Here is a 15964-nt window from a genome sequence, read left to right as displayed (position 1 = left end):
AAATGAAGAATATATCACCAGCAACAAAAATCACCCACTGTCTATCTTCCTGAAACATCAAAAAATTAAATCGATTAAATCAAGATTGAAACAAGTCCGAGTAATATATTAATTAAATGAGTAATGCCAACGATTTAAGAAAATACATGGCTTCTATACATATACATATAATAATGAGAAGAAGATTAGAATGAAATTATAAATTTGATTCTGATTGATATGGCCTGTAACAAAGAAAGAAGAAGAAGATAATAATTATCAAGGAAAGTAGTAATGATTTTTGAATTTGAATTACTGAAGACATGATTTGTGGATATGTAATTGATTGGGTATAAAAACAAATCTATTTTAATAATATGTTTGATCTTTTTAATATTGAAAAATGATTTTTTAATAATTATAAATACCATTTAAGATATGGATAGTTCATGGATGTTTGCATATTTGTATAGGAATTAGTTGATTTATGAAAATGGGTCGACCCACTGGTCAAATTTTAAAAATATAGGTCAAAATATTTACAAAAATGCCATTCTTAGTACAAATTTTTGGATCTTTTCACTAGTTCTCATTAAGATATAATAGATTGACTTGTAAAAACAAATACTAGTAGCGCAATAATGAAGCTATACAATAACAGTAAGCATCCAAAAAATTATACAAATAAGGAAATTATTGTCATATTTCACAGCAAGGAATTGTGAGGTTTTCGACATGAGTTTTAGGAATTTATCCAATTTTATTTTGTATTATTAATATATTCATAATTTTATAAATCGTATAATACTTTTTAAATTATCAATATCAAAATTTTATTATATTTTGATATTTTACTTAAATCAAATTTATAAAAATTACAAGTCATTTATAGTGCCTACTTTGTAACAGAGCTTATTATATTGAATAAACTTGATATAGTGTTGAACAATATCACTAAGCGCTTCTAGGGTAACAAAGAATAAGATTCTCGTGAATGATAACACTTATAGTGTAAACCCTAAGTTGTGTTCATATAATACACAGTTACAAGATATCTTCTAATTGATATAAAATATATCTCTTCCTAAAATATATCAATCAAATATTATCTTCTACAAGTCTTCTAGTCGTCCAACTCTTCATGCATATCTTCTTTTGTTTTAGTCCAGATCCTCTCCTGTAAATCAGGCGCACTTTACTCCTGAAGCATATCTTCCTTAAGTTCTGATATCCCAAGTTCTGATACCTTAAGTTCTGTTATCTTCCTTTCTTCAGTAAATCCTGATTTCCAGTACGTCCTGATAAGTCCTAATATTAAGTTCTGAAACTAAACAAATCAGATTAGACATGACATCACAAATATATCTAACAATCTCCCCCAACTTGTAAATTACGAAAAATATACAAGTTAATAGATTTGATGATGTCAAAAACATTTAAGTACAAATGCAATGAGAATTTATTTAGACAACTAACTACAACTTACAGTCCTTGCGGCTTTTACCAATCTTAATAAATCAATCTGAATCCAAAATGATTCTTGACAAAGTTTGATATCAGCTTCTCTTCTGCATTTCTCAGGACTTGAGCTAATGTAGCCTTGACTTGCTTCAATTCTTCATCTTGACTTCCAATCTGGTAGATGGCAGTCCTAAGTGCTGTAATGTGATTTCTTTCCAATCCATCATCAAGTCTGATTACCCTTGGATAAGAGGAGTCTTCATTGTAGCATAGACATTTCTCTTTTAGAATAACTTCCATCTTAGCAGAATTCTTCTTCATTCGAATTCCTCTTCCATCATCTTCAACTATTTTTGGAATAAATTCTGCAACCCTTGATCCAGAGATTCTGGCTTTATCCCTTATGGTCTTCATGATGAAATTTGACCATCTTCTGGTAACCTCGGACTTTATCTCCAAAAGATAATGAAAGAATTGAAGTTCTTTAAGAGATTTGTTCAGCACATCTGATTCTGACATTCTGTATGTTCTTCCATATTTAAGAAATAGAATCAGCTTTTCCTTGACTTTACTCTTATCATGAGTATCCAGTACCACTTGAACAAATATAACCCTGTCAAGGTGTTTCTGTGTAACTTCCTCAAGTGGTTTGTCAGTTAATAAAAATGGATCTTTGATAGTTACTTCAACTCATGTTTTGATCTTGGCTTCACTTGATCCTAACCCAGATCTGTCTCTTGCTTCTCTGGCATTCAATCCAACAGTCATGAAATCAGATAGCAGTTGACTTTTCTTAGGATCTGATGGTTTAACATCTTTCCATAGGAGTTTTTTCTTATCAGTAACTGTCATCTTGTTCAAATCAACTTGAGCTCTTTCAGAGGTTGATGTCTTGATGACTTGTTCAGGATTTGCAGATTCTTCTGTAGCTTGCTGTTCTGAAATTTCTTCACTCTAAACAATTTGAGCTATGTTAGAGGTTGTCTTAGATTCTTCTTTCATCTTTCTTCTTTTCAGAGTTTCAACAATTTCATCTTCTGTAGCAGCATCATCAAAGACTTGAACAAACTTGCACACAAGATTCATCAGAATTTGAGGAATCTTCATCTTCTGTTTGTTGACTATCTCCCCAACTTTTCCTTTTCCCTTGTCTTTGGGATTAGTAGTGGTTTGAGATATAGTGCTTGATCTTAAAATCTCGGTGGCAGATCTTTCTTTTATGATAATGCCTTTTTCCTTAGGCCTTGGAGGTTTCTTTGCATTAGAAGCTTTAGATTTAGGATTTGTCTTCTCAGCTGCAAATCTAGCTTCTTCCTCCTTTAGAGTCTCTAAATCCATTCCAAGATTATGCTTGAGAAACAATCTTTTTGCAATTTCTTCATCAAGAGTCTGAATCTTGGGATCCTTATAGTAGATAGTAGTTTACCTTCCCTTAAGCTTCAGAGTTTCTAAAAACTTCTGAGAGTCTTGACTTCCAGACTGAATCAGAATATCAGAACTTGATATCAGAGTTTGAGCATTCACAACTTCAGAACTAGTATTCTTCTGTGTAGAAGATTTGCTAGAATCAGAAATTAGTTTCTGTGAAGAAACTTTGCTGCTTTGCTTGCTTTGACCTTGACCTTTGCCCTTGTTAGGGTTTCCCTGGTCAACTTCAGAATCATCCTTTTTCTTCAGTGATTTTCTAATTGAGCATTTGGACTTAACTACCTTCTCCCCTTTTTTGGCATCATCTGGCAGGAATAGAGAAAGAAAGAGTTCCACTGAAGATTGGATTTCATTGAGTTGTGTTCGTTAAGAGGCTTGATTCTGCAAGACCTCATCCAGTTGGGCCTGCTGCTTGGTTTGAACTTGCTCAATAGCTTCCACTTTTTCATGAATTGGTCTGATAAACCTATTCTTGTCTAGCTTGAGCATCAGGTCCAGCTTATCAGCATTTTCCTGAAGTTTATCAACCTTTTTATGAGTATTGGAGTGTAGACTTTGAAGTGTTTTAGTACTGAGAGCAGTGACTTTAAGTTGGTGCTTGAAATCAGAACTTGTCAGCAATTCATCAGCTTTTCAAATATGTTCTGACAGAACATGTGAGCTGGGAATGAAGTTAGATTCATTCCATTTCTTTGTCCACTCAACTCCTCTAATAGTTTCCTCCCATGGAACATGAGCATCTTCTTCAACAAACTTAAGTAGTGCCTCATTTCCAAGTATTGGAGCACTTGCTGGAGCACTATCTCCAGAATCTGATAAAAGCTCATCATTTTCTGACAACACAAGAGTGTGTATAAGTGAAGGAGATTCTGGAACTACTTCATCTGTTTCAGGTTCCAAATTCAGAATTGGAGTAGTAGGAATTTCAGCATTTAATGGAGAAACAGGTGGGGTAAACTATTTTGCTTGTGGTGCTTCCAGATACAAAACAGTTGGTATATGTAACCTGTGAATATCAATTTCAGGACTTAATCCTGAATCTTCAATTTTGTCAGTTTCTTTGACTGGAGAGATAGGAGGTGTGATCACTGTGTCTTGAATAGTGTCTTCAGCAGCTGTCAAAGCTTCAATCACTATAGTTTCTGATGAGGTTAGAGATTCCTGATCTCCTTCCAAAGCTTCTTCAGCATCCTCATATTGAGCTTGTGTAATTTTCATACCTGCTCTCTTTTTCTTTGATCTGGACTTTGGTTATGAAGGTGTTGCTTGAGCAGAATCAGAACTTGAAAGTATTTTTCTTTTCAAAATCCCAGAACCCTCAGCTTCATTCTGTTTATGAGGAGTTACCTCTTTAGCTTCTACTATCACAGGTTCTGATGCTGGAACATGGACCTGTTCTTCCTCATCTGATTCATCTCTCAGAATCAGCCTTCTCTTTCTCCTTGGTGGAGATTGTGGAACAGATTTTGCTCTTGAAGATTTGGGTCTGGATGTTGTAGCAGATTTTACAACTGGCACCTTTTGAGAAGTACCAGAGGTTGGTTGAGTTTTGGATTTGAGAGGTGAGGTTCTGATAGTAGGTGCTGATGCTGATTGATAGTAGGTTCTAATAGTAGGCTGTGGTTGAGTATTGGAAGGCTGTGTTGGTGGAGGTTGAGAAGTAGAAGACTGTGGTGTAGGTGCAACATCAGAATATATGGTTGTGTATGTGTGAGGATCAGAGTTTACTAAGAACTGTTTTACAGATTGAGGAATTTGGAGGGGTCTTAGTATATTCTTCTTATTATCAGCAGATAATAAGTCTGTGAAAGCCCTTTTATGAAGTTTAAAGGGTTCAATTAACTCACTAAAGTTTTGAGGTGCATCAGAACAACAGAAATTGTATATAAGATGACAGAATCTAGCAAAATATATTATGTTGTTATCTTATTTCATCCTATCACCTATAAACCCTAGAACAGCACTAACATAATCAAAATAAGTTTGATTAATAAGAGCATACCCAATTTGCTGACTCAGGATTGGTATAGCATCAAAGTTGGAGCATTTGTTGGCAAAGGCTTTGGTAATGCAATCGAAAAAGAAGCTCCACTCCCTCCTTATGTAGGGCCTCTTCAATTGTCCCAGCTTGGACAAAGATTTCTCATAGCCTAGATTTGCCATCATGTTTTAAAGAGCTGACTCCCCAACTTGTGAACTGTAAGAACAGTTTTCTGGCAGATGCAATGTTTGTCGTACAGTAGACAAGGTAATCAGATGCTCATCTTCCCCAATTGTGAAAATGATACTTGGGGACCCATCTTCACCACCATCATCATAGACTCCAGACCTCCAAAACTCCGGAATTTGCTTGCCTGAGAGAGTCTGTGGTTGGGTCAGAGCATACCCAATTTCACTTCGAGCAAGAAAATCTTGAATGAAGTGAAGTTCTGAAGGAGCCTCGTCCTTGTTGAGAATAGCCATGTAGTTGTTGGGAACAAACTTGGCTCCATCATAGATAAGGTCCTTTGGTGCCATTTCTGTTAGAAATTAAGTGAAAAGTTGTGTGTTTGCAAGGTGTTTGATAAAATGCCTGTAAGAAAGTCCGTCAGAAAATAGAGAGAGAGAGAGAGAGAGAGAGAGAGAGAGAGAGAGAGTAAAAGAAATAAGAGATAATATAAGAGAGAAGTTAAAAGATTTGATAATCTTTTATCTCTAATATTTATACTCTTTCCACTCAACGGCTCTTTTTGGAAGTAAAACCAACATTTTACACCAGGCAGCATGTAAACAGTCAAAACGTTATTAGTGGGCACGGTAAACGTGCAGTAATTATTGCTCACATGCGGTTACCAAAACAAACACGCAACCCATTAACCAAATCATTATCACTATTTTTATCTCACTTAATCATTTTCCTGTAAAATATAACCATTACAGTAAATACTTAAAACAAGTCAAGCAATTAAAATGTGACACGTAAGCATCAGAGTTTGCATCAGAACTTGACTATTATCAGAATTTAACTATCATCAGAACATGGCTTCTGTACTCAGAAAAATGAATGACTGTTTCTGTGATTCTTCACACAAATACTGACCAGTTTCTTCGGAGTTTAATCATCAGAACATAATCAGAACTTGTCCTCAGAATTTATGCAAATAATAATTAACTGTTTATCTGAAACAACTTAATCACCACAGTAATTTTCATCATTCATATGGAGTGAGAGTGTGTGTATGTGCAAATGATCAGATAAAGATTAAAGTTTGACAAAGTTAAGTATATCTTAGAAATAAGGCATAACTAAGAAAAATGCTTAAAATCTGTCTTTAATTTTGAAGTCTACTATAGAATAAATTTATGCAAGAATCCACCTCAACTATTTGTGCTTATTTTATGCATCTTTTGAAATTCTTTAGACAGTGGTTGCTCAGTGTAAATGAGTTACAACTGCCATCAGAAGTTATGCTGTTATCAGAATATTTCTCCAGTAATCAGAGAATGTGAAAAATCACCAAGAAAAATCAATTTGCTTTTCTAATGCATATAACTTAATACCAGCAATGCACTTGGATCTTCCCTCTCACATAAATTACTCTAGATCTCAAAGGAGTAATGATTTCAATTTTTCTTTTCTTTTGTTTTCTTCAGATAAGTGAGGCTTATCAAGCATGTAGTTCATCCTTAAGATTTACTGACATCAGAATTTGACAGATAAGAAGCAATAATCTAGTTTGTGACTTAGTAAAAAGATACACAAAGTAAATTTGACTAAGATAAAAATCAGAATTTGCTTGTGTTATTGATTTCCACATAAACAACTAATTCAAACATGGGATACATAGTTTGTTAAAGACTACTAAGTCAGTATCTAACTATTCATTGGATTGAATAGTCATAGAACATTCAAAACACTCTCAGAGTTTATAGAATCACATCAGATAATAAGAGTGTTTAATATGTAACAATTTAAGCACATATTACATTGAGATAGGAAAATCTGTAAACACTGATCATAAAGTCTGATGTACGAGAACAAAAACTAAACAGATTTTGAGAAAGAACCAGAAACCATTCTAAGTTCATTTACTAGTCTTGTAAAAGTAGCTTCACATAGTGGTTTTGTGAAGATATCTGCTAGTTGTTGATCTGTTGGAACAAAATGCAATTCCACTGTACCTTCCATTACATGTTCCCTTATGAAATGGTACATGATGCTGATGTGCTTTGTCATTTAGTGTTGAACTGGATTTCCTGTCATAGCAATAGCACTTTGATTATCACAGTAAATAGGTATTTTAGAAAATTCTAACCCATAGCCCAGTAGCTGATTCTTCATCCAAAGAATATGTGCACAACAGCTTCCTGTAACAATATATTCTGCTTCTGCAGTTGATGTGGAAATTGATTTATGTTTCTTGCGAAACCAAGAAATCAATTTGCCTCCAAGAAATTGGCAGCTTCCACTAGTACTTTTCCTGTCTATTTTGCAACTAGCAAAATCTGCATCTGAGTAACCTATTAGCTTAAAATCTGATTCCCTAGGATACCACAATCCTAGATCAGCTGTACCCTTGAGGTACTTGAAAATTCTTTTCACAGCTATTAGATGAGGTTCTCTTGGATCAGTCTGAAATCTTGCACAAAGACAGGTAGCATACATGATATCAGGTCTACTTGCAGTTAGATAGTGTAAAGAGACAATCATACCTCTGTAGTTAGTAATATCTACTGATGATCCAGTATCTTTATCTAACTTGGTTGCAGTGGCCATGGGAGTTAATGCAGTAGAACTGTCTTGCATTTCAAATTTCTTGAGTAAATTTCGGTGTACTTGGATTGATTTATGAAAGTACCTTCTTCAGTTTGGTTGACTTGAAGTCCCAGAAAATAACTCAACTCTCCCATCATACTCATCTGATATCTTGACTGCATTAACTTGGAAAATCTTTCACAAAGTTTTGTATTTGTAGAGCCAAAGATGATATCATCAACTTATATCTGTACCAAAAGTAAGTCTTTTCCATTGTTGAGGTAGAATAGTGTTTTATCAATTGTGCCTCTGGTAAATCCACTTTCCAGAAGGAATTGAGCTAGAGTCTCATACCATGCTCTAGGAGCTTGCTTAAGGCCATAAAGTGCTTTATCAAGCCTGTAGACATGATTTGGAAATTTCGGATCTACAAAGCCTGGAGGTTGTTCAACATATACCTTTTCCTCTAATTCCCCATTGAGAAAAGCACTTTTCACATCCATTTGAAATACTTTGAACTTCTTGTGAGCAGCATAAGCCAAAAAGATTCTTATGGCTTCCAATCTAGCAACCGGAGCAAATGTTTCATCATAGTCAATACCCTCCTGTTGAGAGTACCCTTTAGCAACCGGCCTTGCTTTATTTCTTGTAATTATGCCATCACTGTCAGTTTTATTTCTGAACACCCATTTTGTACCAACAATGGATCTGTCCTTTGGTCTAGGCACTAGGGTCCAGACTTTATTTCTTTCAAATTCTCCTGCATTGCTTGCACCTAATCAGCATCTTGAAGAGCTTCTTCCACTTTCTTTGGTTCAGTATGAGATAGAAAGGAATGATAGAGACATTCATTTGATGTTGTTGTTCTAGTTCTGACACCTGCTTTAGGATCTCCAATTATTAAGTCAGGTGTATGTGATTTAGTCCACTTCCTTGCAGATGGAAGTTGATCTCTAGAACTGGATCCTCCCCCATGATCCATGTTGTCTCCATCAGCATTTTCTGATTCTCTCCCTGAAGTTATGCTCTATGAGATTCCATAATTTCAGTTGGATCCTTCAGGATTTGAAGAATCAGAGTTTCCTGAATTGTCAGAATTTGGCTCATCAGCACTTAATGAATCAGAACTTGAAGATCCAGTGACTGGTTCTGATGCTTCTTGAGAGTCTTGAGTTGTGGTAGGATCTTCAGCTTGCTCCCCCTGGACAGGTCCATTTTCCCTTGGAGTAGTTACCACAGTTTCAATGACATCAGAACTTAACCCGTCAGAACTTACAGGATCAGGATTTAGGTCATCAGAATTTACAGAATCAGAATTTATATCTTCATTTTCAAATCTCAGCTGATCATGATTATTGAAATCTTCAAGTCCAGTAATCTTCTTATCATCAAAAGATACATTGATAGATTCCATGACAACCTTTGTTCTTAAATTGTAGACTCTGAAGGCTTTTGTGGAAAGTGGATATCCAACAAAAATTTCTTCATCAGCTTTTATATCAAATTTTGACAGTTGTTCAGGATGAGTCTTAAAAATAAAACACTTGCATCCAAATACATGAAAGTATTTCAGATTTGGCTTCTTTTTCTTCACCATCTCATATGGTGTTTTTCCATGCTTGTTTATGAGTGTAGCATTCTTTGTAAAACAAGTAGTCTACACAGCTTCAGCCCAAAAATAGGTTGGTAGCTTTGCTTCATCAAGCATAGTTCGTGCAGCTTCAATAAGAGTCATGTTCTTTCTTTCTACAACTCCATTCTGTTGTGGAGTTCCAGGTGCAAAAAATTCATGTTTTATTCCATGCTCTTTGCAGAACTCTTCCATGATTGAATTCTTGAACTTAGTGTCATTATTACTTCTTATTATTTTAACAGAATCTTTGACTAACTTATCCAGCTATCTGACATGATCAGTTAGAGTAGATGCAGTTTCATTCTTCTTGTGCAAGAAATACACCTAAGTGTATCTTGTGAACTCATCCACTATAACCATAGCATATTTCTTTTTTACAATGGACATGACATTGACTGGACCAAATAGATCAACATGCAGTAAGTGATAAGGCTCAAGAATTGAGGATTCGGTTTTGCTCTTGAATGAAGATTTTCTTTGTTTTGCCTTTTGACATGAGTCACAAAGACCATCTGGAGAAAATACTGATTTTGGCAGTCCTCTCACAAAATCTTTCTTTACTAGCTCATTTACGTTATTGAAATTTATATGAGAGAGTCTCTTGTGCCAATTTCAGCTTTCTTCAATTGATGCTCTGCTTAACAGACAGATTGCAGAACCATCAGAATTTGTTGAAAGTCTGGCTTCATATATGTTACCATGTCTGTAACCTTTCAGAACCACTTTGCCTGTAGAATTACTTACAACTTCACAATGTTCTTCAAAAAAATCCACATTATAACCTTTGTCACAGATTTGACTCACACTTAGCAGATTGTGTTTAATTCCTGAGACAAGAGCTACTGATTCAATTATGACATTCCCAAGATTGATATTACCATATCCCAGAGTCTTTCCCATGTTGCCATCTCCATAAGAAACTCCTGGGCCAGCTTTCTCCACAGAGTCTGATAGCAGGGCTTTATTTCCAGTCATATGTCCTGAACATCCACTGTCCAGAACCAGGATGTTTTTCCTGTTGCCCTGCAATCACAAAGACCACTATTGATTAGTTTTAAGGACCCAGACTTGCTTGGATCCTTTGGCCTTTTATGTTTGTTAGCATTTGCAACGGATTTAGTTTCAAAGTTTATGTTAATATGCTTTTTATCAGAATTTATATCAGACTTTGCATCAGAATTTACACTAGAAGGAATTACACTAACTTTCTTTAAAGAAGGTTTTATTTGATAATAATCATAGTACAAACTATGATATTCCTTACAAGTATAAATAGAATGTCATAAACTACCACAATGAAAACAAGGATTTTGTGGTTTAAACCTAACAGACTGACTCTTAACTCCAGATCTAGGAGGTAAAGAGTTTATATCTTTATTTTTCCTGCAAAAAGAAGCCAGATAGTTAGAGTTTCCATAATTATAGTATTTCTTTCTAGGAGCATTAGGAATAGGCATATAATTATTGCTTTTATACGCACCTTCCTTTCCATTCCTATTTTTCCTAGCTTCCTTTACCTTGTTTACATTTCTAAACTCTTTCAGCTTATACTTAAGCTGCTTCTTTGTCATTAAGCCAATACTACAGCTGGTTTATCCTGTTTTAATTTGTCAGAAGTTGACTTTTCTTTGACTTCTGTTTTAGAGTCTTTCATCTTTTCAGATTTTGACTTGTCTGAATTTGACACAAACTTGACAGGATTAACTTTAGGCTTTTCAGCTTTCTTGGTAAAGTTTGGTTTAGATGACACAGTTTCCTTTTCTTCTTTATCATCTAGGTAACCTAGTCCTTCTTTCCAATTTCCATTTTCTAAGATTTTCTAAGTTGTTCTTCCAGAGTTAGTCCAAGTTTTGATTATCTCCTTTTCCTTTTCTAGTTCATATTTAAGAGACTTATTCAGTTTTAGTAGTTCATCTTTAACATACAAAGCCTCATCTCTTTCTTTCTGAGTTTGATGAAATATAACTAACTCTTTTTTTAAGTAGTCATTTCTGTTTCTAAGAGCAAGACTTTCAAATTTTAATCTTTAATTTTCTAAAGTCTGATCTCTAAAACTAATGAACATGGTTTTAAGATATCATCTTAGCTCATAAATATCATCAGTATGAAAATCAAGAGTTGAATGAGGTACCTTCAATTCAGCAGTTCCAGAACTGCTATCAGCATTTGCCATCAAAGCATAGTTCACCTCTTCTTCAGAATCTGAAGTGTCTGCCCAGTTTTTCTTCTTTATAATAAGTGTCTCGCCTTTATCACCTTTTCCTTTCTTGCAGTCAGGAGATATGTGGCCTCTTTCACCACAATTGTAGTATTTGACATTTGAGTTGTCTCCTCTGTCAGACTTTCCTCCTTTGCCTTCAGTCTTTCTGAACCCTTTCTTTTCAGAACTTTCACATTTCCTGATAAACTTCTTACACTTTCTGAATTTCTTGTAGGCTATCTTTGTGATACCCTTCACCATAAGAGCACACAGTTGCATCATCTCTGCATCAACATCCACTTCAGATAAATTTTCAGATTCTGAATCATCATCATCAGATTATGATGACTCTGAATCAGACTGTATGATGAGAGCCTTTCCGTTGCCCCTCTTTGAGATAACCACTTTAGGAGATTCCTCCTTAGCTTTAAGTGCAACTGTTATTGACTTTCTTCCATGCCTTTTGCTCCTTTGATCCATATCAAGTTCATGAGTCTTGAGCATACCATAAATTTCATCAAGAATAGTTTCAGCAAGGTCATAGTTGTCTCTTATGGTAGTAGACTTCAAATCCCAATTTTCAGGAAGAGCTAAAAGGAATTTTAGATTTGAATCTTCAAGATCATATTCCTTGTCCACCAGTGACAGATCATTCAAGAGTTTGGCAAATCTGTCATATAAATCAGTTAGTGACTCATCAGATTTTGAGTCAAAGTGCTCATACTCCTGTGTGATTATTGTCTTCCTGTTCTTTTTGATGGCTTTAGTTCCCTGGAATCTTGTCTCCAAAGCATCCCATAGTTCCTTTGCAGTATTGCATCCAATTACCCTGTTTGACATGACATTGTCAATTGCACTATGAAGTAAATGCCTTACCCTTGCATCCTTGGCAATAGATGAGATGTCTTCAGGTGTGTAATCACCTTTCTCCTTTGGTATGGTCTTTACTGGTTGATCAGCAACTGCAACAGAAAGCTTGGTAGGCTTATATGGTCCATTATTAATTCTATCAAGGTATTCTGGATCTGTGGCTTCCAGAAATATAGCCATCTTTACCTTCCATATAGGATACTCAGATGCTCTCAGTATGGGAACCCTAATACTTTCATATCGACTATGGGTTTGATTGTTTTGAGTATCTTGAGTTTTGATGGGCTTAGGTGGAGTTTGTGTTTCGTCAGACATGATTGTAAACTGGATCTCACTGTTTGTATATCAACAGAGAGGCTCTGATACCACTTGTTAGGTCACACAACACTATAGAAGGGGGTTGAATATAGCATTTATACAATCAAATCAATTGAGAACACAAGTATGTAACAGTAATCAAGTTTATTCAATATAATAAGCTCTGTTACAAAGTAGGTTAAACTACTCTCTCAGTGATGAACAATATCACTAAGAGCTGCTAGGGTTACAAAGAATAATATTCTCGTGAATGATAACACTTATAGTGTAGACCCTAAGCTGTGTTTATATAGTACACAGTTACAAGATATCTTCTAATTGATATGAAATATATCTCTTCCTAAAATATATCAATCAGATATTATCTTCTACAAGTCTTCTAGTCGTCCAACTCTTCATGCATATCTTCTTTTGTTTTAGTCCAGATCCTCTCTTATAAATCAGGCGCACTTTACTCCTGAAGCATATCTTCCTTAAGTTCTGATATCACAAGTTCTGATACCTTAAGTTTTGATATCTTCGTGTCTTTGGTAAATCCTAATTTCCAGTAAGTCCTGATATTAAGTTCTAAAAATAAACAAATCATATTAGACATGACATCACAAATATATCTAACAAAATATATTATGATAAAAATGTTTGATGGTTTTATTACGAAAAAACTAAGTGTTAAATTTTAAAAAATAAACAAAAGTTCTAAAATAACTAATTCATTAATAATTGATGAAAAAATATTATTAAAAATATTTAAATGATTAGTAATATTTTATTATTTGATATATATAGACTTTTTCCGAGTCGAGTTACTTAGTTCGAGCCGAGCCCGAGCCGAATCTGAGCTAAACGAGTCGAGTCCCAGCCGAACTGTAATATCCGGGATATAACGTGTAATTATTTTTACTATTAAATAATTAATATGTGTGTTCAGTATCTATTCTGTGAGTTAATTGTTAAGTGATATATGTACTTGAATATTCAAAAATAATATTAATTGAGTATTTTAATTTTTATATGTCCACAATAAAATATAGATAATTGTCATATCTTCCTAATTATTTTTATGTTGATTTATAGATTTATAAGAATCATATGAAATTTTTAAAATCTTTTTCCGGGTAATTAAAATCTATTTTATAAAAACGGGAACCAACCGACGTCAACCGTTGTTACGTTTTTGGAACCTGAAACTCTTCCGAGAACTCCTTCCTAACCTAATTGTAATATTCCGAGCATTTTCCATGTTTCGACTTTTTCGATCCGGCGTACGGTTTGTCCTGCGCGGGTCCCGGCACAACATTTTCGATACAATATTCGTGTCGGTAAATTAATAAAACCCGTATTTTCGATAAACGGGAGCTTTTTATTAAACTATCCCAATTATCACTTCGTAGTACGTGTAACTGGGTGCTGAGACCAAGACCGCAGTACAAGCTGTACTAATTTGGATAATTATCCCGAAAACCGATACCGTTTGGATCAGTTTTTATAAATAAACGTACCGTTTTATATTCGGAATGATCCAACGGGATACTAATTTTCCGTAATTATAAATAGCCATTTACCGTATTTTATTTCGTATCAAAATCATTTGCAGACAGATAAATATATAATTTTACAGAGAAAAATCATATATTCATAAACCTTTCTGAGAATCAAACCACAAATTCAAGGCGTTAGTGAAATCCGTTTGAAAAGTTGGAGTAACCGATTTGAAGGTCTCAAGGAGTACTATCAGATTCTGAGCTTTGTTTCACTGCAGAATCAAAGGTTTAATTTCTAAAAATTTATTTATTTTTGAATTTATTTTATTAAAAATATGAATTTTTGTTCGGATGATTGTTTGTATGATTTGATGATTGCATGTTGTAGAGCTTGTTTTCCTGATGATTTTCATATGTCATACGTCTAATTTGGAGTTCAATAACATGTTCAAATTTGAGTTTGATCTTCGAATTTTAAAATTAGGGTTTATAACCCGTATGAATGTTCTTAATTGAAATTTGGGGGTTTCTTATTCTGTGATAGATTGATGTTGTGATATAGTGGGTTGTGTTCTCTGTGAAATTAGCAATCTAGTCGTATAAGTCTCATGAATCACCGAGGTCTGTAGAAGAGGGAGTTAGGTTTTAAAGTTTTCGTCGAACCCGCCGGAAACCGGCGAGTTTCTTGATCATTTTCCGGCTAACTCCGGGATGATTAAAATGAATTGATGGCATGGTTGTGTTCCTTGTGAAATATAGATTAAATCTGGAGTTTGTGGTGGTGGAAGGAGGCCGGAGTTGAGTTCTCCGGCGAACCCGACTATTTTCCGGCGAAGGGTTGGAAAATTGCAGTTTAGTACCCCAACTTTTGAAGACGATGAAGTTCAGTCCCTGAACTTTCCAGAGTTTGCAAAAGTTGGATTCCTGTTTTAAAAATGTTTAAAAATCATATTTCTCATTTATTTTTATTATAAAAATTCGTTTTTAATTTCTGAAAATTCTAAAAATTATTATTTTAATTCCGAAAATTATTTTTAATTCACAAATAAATCTGAATTAATTAGTTAATTAATTTCAGTTAATTTTTAATTGATTAATTAGTCAATTAATTTGAAAATTAATTGATTAATTGATTTAATTAATTATTAATTGATTTTTTAATTAATTATTTAATTAGATTTAATTATTAAAATGATTTAAAAAAATTCTGAAAAATAGTTTCGAGCTTTAAAATATTATTCTAAATTATTTCAAGACTCGATAATTATTCTAAAATTGTTTCGGAGCCAGAATTGGCCAACGAACCCTGTTTATTAACCCGAAATTGATTCCAACGACCCGTTTTAATTCCGAAAAATGTTTAAAATTATTTTAAATACCCGAAAGCACATTTATGACCGGAGAGACTTCTTTATAAATGATATTCATTGATTACGTGATGTATTATTGTTATACGTGATCTGTTGTTTGACTATCGGTCTATATATTCGGTGTTTACTTCGTTTATTGCATAGATTTCAATCCGTTAATCGGATTTGGGTAAAACGAAGGGTAGATAGAAGTGTGTGTTGAATAGAACTCTATGAGTTGATGATTGATAGATGCTTATGATATGTGAGCAGAAAGACAAGACGTAGGAAAGGAAAACAGATAGTTCGAAGAGGTACGACGGTTGTGATTGGAAGTGGATGTGCCGAGGTATAGAAGCTCATTCTCATGGCAAGTGTTTTGAACTTTCTCGACTATTGTAATTCTTGATCGTCTTGTTGAACATTGCAAGTGCTTTGAAGCACGGAAACCTAAACCATGATTTTAGTTAGTGTATTGAGCTATGAACCATATTCTTTCTAAACCATTGA

This window comes from Apium graveolens, unplaced genomic scaffold (assembly GCF_009905375.1).
Source record: "Apium graveolens cultivar Ventura unplaced genomic scaffold, ASM990537v1 ctg895, whole genome shotgun sequence".
Lineage (NCBI taxonomy): Eukaryota > Viridiplantae > Streptophyta > Magnoliopsida > Apiales > Apiaceae > Apium > Apium graveolens.
The sequence above is the reverse complement of the archived record's forward strand: the minus strand, read 5'-3'. Positions refer to the sequence as shown.